General features: G+C 44.2%; 1 protein-coding gene across 1 annotated transcript in view; it reads left to right on the forward strand.

The window, feature by feature from the left end:
• The first annotated feature begins 1,448 nt into the window (after positions 1–1,448).
• The window catches only part of DCAF8 (DDB1 and CUL4 associated factor 8), a 43,178-nt gene continuing 40,987 nt past the window's right edge, over positions 1,449–3,639 (forward strand). Inside the window, exon 1 of the mRNA XM_015558692.1 lies at positions 1,449–1,459. The gene's annotated coding sequence lies outside the window, so the exon portion shown is untranslated. The remainder of the gene's footprint in view (positions 1,460–3,639) is intronic.

Here is a 3,639-nt window from a genome sequence, read left to right on the forward strand (position 1 = left end):
CGTCAGGCCTGGGCAAGGGGCCGATCCTGCGATTGGAGGGTGATGGGGGTCAACACCTGAGGGCTCCCAGTATGTGAGAGGGGGCAGGCTGGGCTGAGGGACACTCCCCCCCCCACACACACACCAAGTGCACGAATTTCGTGCACCGGGCCCCTAGTATATGTATAAAATTGATTTCAGAGAGAGGAAGGGAGAGGGGCAACAGAGAAGAAACATCAATGATGGGAATCATTGATTGGCCACTTCCTGCATGGATCAACTGAGGATCAACTGCAATCTGGGCATGTGCCCTAACCGGAATCGAACTGTGACTTTCTGGGTTATAGGTTGATGCTCAAACACTGAGACACACTGGCTGGGCAATTTTCAGTCATTTTCAACCTTAAACTCATTAAAACATTTTTTAAAGTTTATTTCATAAGACCTCTTGCTCTCTTCCTATTTCCTGGCTGCTCCTTTTAAATACATTTTGATGGATTTCGTTTTTCTCTGACCACTACTAGTTGGATTAGAGAGCTCAGTTTATAATTGTTTCTCTTTTTTTCCACATTAGCTAACTGAGCACTTACCATCCCATGGCTATCTATACCTTTTACACCTTAATAACTCCCCAAATAATACCACCAATTGTTCCTTCTCCTGGGAGCTTCTGATCTGTATTTCAATGGTTTACTCAGCAGTTTCATTTGTAATCTAATAGGCATCTCCAGCTTAATAGGTCTAAAATAGTAACTGGGTATTCCCCCAAAAAACCTGCTCCTGTGCCTTCACCCCCAGGAGTTCTATCTCAGAAAATGGCATTGCTATTTATCCTGTTGCTCCAGTCTGACATATTTTTTTTTATCTTGGACCCCAAATTCAATCTATTAGCAAATCACTTCTGCCACCTTCAAAGTATACCCAGAATCTAACCGCTTCCTACCACTTAAACTGCAACACTAGCTTTGTAGGCCTGCAATACCTTCCTAACTAGTCTTTTAGCTTCTATTTTGCCTTCCTGCAGGCAGTTCTTAAAGAATCAACCAAAGTAAATTTCTTCATTGATAAATCATATCATGTCACTTTTTTATGCAAAACCCTCCATGGTTTCCTAGCACTCTTAGGGTAAAATCCTTTCCTTCATTCTATAAGTCCATAATTCATCTGCCCCCCCCTCTTGTTTCTCTAAACTAATTTCCTACATGCTCTTTTGCTTTCTTACTGTTCTCTGAATACGCAGCACCTAGAACAGGACCTTACATGTAGTAGGAATTCAATAGTTGTTGGATAGAATAAGTGAATGGAATGGTAGGGCATTTGATAGTTACTTTGTGTTCTAGCACTCTTCTAGATGTTTGGGTTACAAAGATGACAAAGACCCTGCTCTCACAGAATTTTATTCTAATATATTTAGATAAAAAATATGTAATTATACGTTAAATGTTACAGGTAAAAAAATATTATGAAAGCCCTGGCCAGTGTGACTCAGTTGGTTGGACGTCATCCCATGCATGGAAAGGTTGCTGGTTTGATTCCTGGTCAGGGCACATGCCTGGGTTGTGGGCTCAATCCCTGGTGGTGGTTGTGCAGGGTACCATTTTCTTTTCTTAGTGTGTGCGTAAAAGGTATCATCTTAGTTGGAATGGTCAAGAACTGCCTCAGGCAGTATTTGAGGAGAGATCTGTGGAGATTAAGTGGAGAGCTCAAGTCCAGTAAAGATCTGTTGTAGGACTGTAACTTGGTGTAATCACTATGGAAAACAGTATGGAGATTCCTCAAAAAATTAGAAATAGAGCCACCATATGACCCAGCAATTCCACTTCTGGGTAATTTATCCAAAGAAAACAAAAAGACCAATTTGAAAAGATATATGCACCCCTGTGTTCACTGGAGCATTACTCATAATATGGAGGTAACCTAGGTGTTCATCAATAGATGAATGGATGAAGATGTGGTATACAAACAATGGAATATTACTCAGCAATAAAAAAGAATGAAATTTTGCCATTTGCTACAACATGAATGGACCTACAGGGTATTATGCTAAGTGAACTAAGTCAGAGAAAGACAAATACCATATTATTTCACTTATATGTGGAATCTGAAAAACAACAACAAATAAACACCACAAAACAGAAAAAGACTTATAGAGTACAAGTTGGTGATTGCCAAAGGGGTAGGAGGTGGAGGTGATGGAGGAAAAGCTTGGTTTTGGCCCAAAAATAAATGAAATGAAACCAGTGTTCTTACTAGTATACTGTAATTGTATATGTGGAAACCCAAAGGAATCCACAAATAAACTATTAGAATTAGAAAGTTTAGCAAGATTGCTGGATACAAGAACAACATATCAAAGTCATTTGCATTTCTAATATCTGAAGAAAACAATCTTAGATGAACATTTTAAAATATATATATTTTTAGTGATTTCAGAGAGGAAGGGAGAGGGAGAGAGAAAAACATCAATGCTGAGAGAGAATCATTGATTGGCTGCCTCCTGCACGCCCCCTACTGGGCATGGAGCCCGCAACTCAGGCTTGTGCCCTTGACTGAAATCCAACCTGGGACCCTTCAGTCTTCAGTGGGAGGCTCTATCCACTGAGCCAAACCGACTAGGGCTAGATGAATATTTTTAAAAAAGAAAACAAGTGCAAAAGCCCGGGGCTGGAACATGCTTCCGCTGGAGTGACACCAAAGGCCAAGGCTAGAGTAGAGCTAGGCAGCGTGGGAGAAGTCAGGGAAATAGGTGCCAGATCCTGGAAGCCTGTGCTACAGGCTACTGTGATCATTTTGATCCTTACTGTGTCATGAGCAGCTTGGAAGTTTTGACTTGACTTACAGCTTAAAAGGACACCCTGGCTGCCCTATGTTTAACGAGGACAATAATGGAAGTAGGCAAATCTGCTAGGTGCCTATTGCAACAGTCTAAGTGATGACTTATTGTGGAGGGTAGCGGTACGGGAGGTGAGGTCAGATTCTTGCACCCTGGCCTTTTGATCAAAAATCCTCCACCCGGGGAGGCGGGGGCAACCTTGTCAGGGGTCTCCTACATGCTTTCTCTTCGGAAGCAGAGTATGCACTCCTGGGCCCATTCTTGGGAACCCTCAATATCCCACCCCACGTCAGAGAAAGAGCTACAAGTCAAGGCTCCGAACCCCTTCTTTAAAAATGGATACACGGAGGCTCTCGGGGTGAAGTGGGCCTCGAAGATATAGAAGCCACTTATGGAAATAGTCCTCAAAGGAAATCGGGTTTTTGGAAAAAATCTGGCGAGAGAACTGCTTGTTCCCAGTATTCAGAAACAGAGCAGAAATGGAGGTCGCCCGGAAAGTTGCCCATCAGAAATACATTTTATTTCCACCCCGACTCAGGGAGGCCGCTAACTCAGATCTGCCTTGCGTGTCCCGAGAGGTATGCGCGACCCTCCAAGAACTGGAAAATAATCAACTTTGCCTCCTCGGCAATGCGCACGCGTGCCGCCGTGTTTTCCATTGGCCGTAAGCCCCGCCCCTCACGCGTCCTTCGAGGAGGTTGGGAAGCCGAGAGCTCGCGCGACCACTCTCCCCTCCGGCTCCTCCACGGCAGATCGTCGCAAACGGGGCCGGAAAGCGTGGCGGCGCAGGCGCAGGCGCAGAGAGCGGAGGCGGCGGTGGCGGCGGC

This window comes from Myotis davidii, unplaced genomic scaffold, assembly GCF_000327345.1.
Source record: "Myotis davidii unplaced genomic scaffold, ASM32734v1 scaffold251, whole genome shotgun sequence".
In the NCBI taxonomy this organism is placed as follows: domain Eukaryota; kingdom Metazoa; phylum Chordata; class Mammalia; order Chiroptera; family Vespertilionidae; genus Myotis; species Myotis davidii.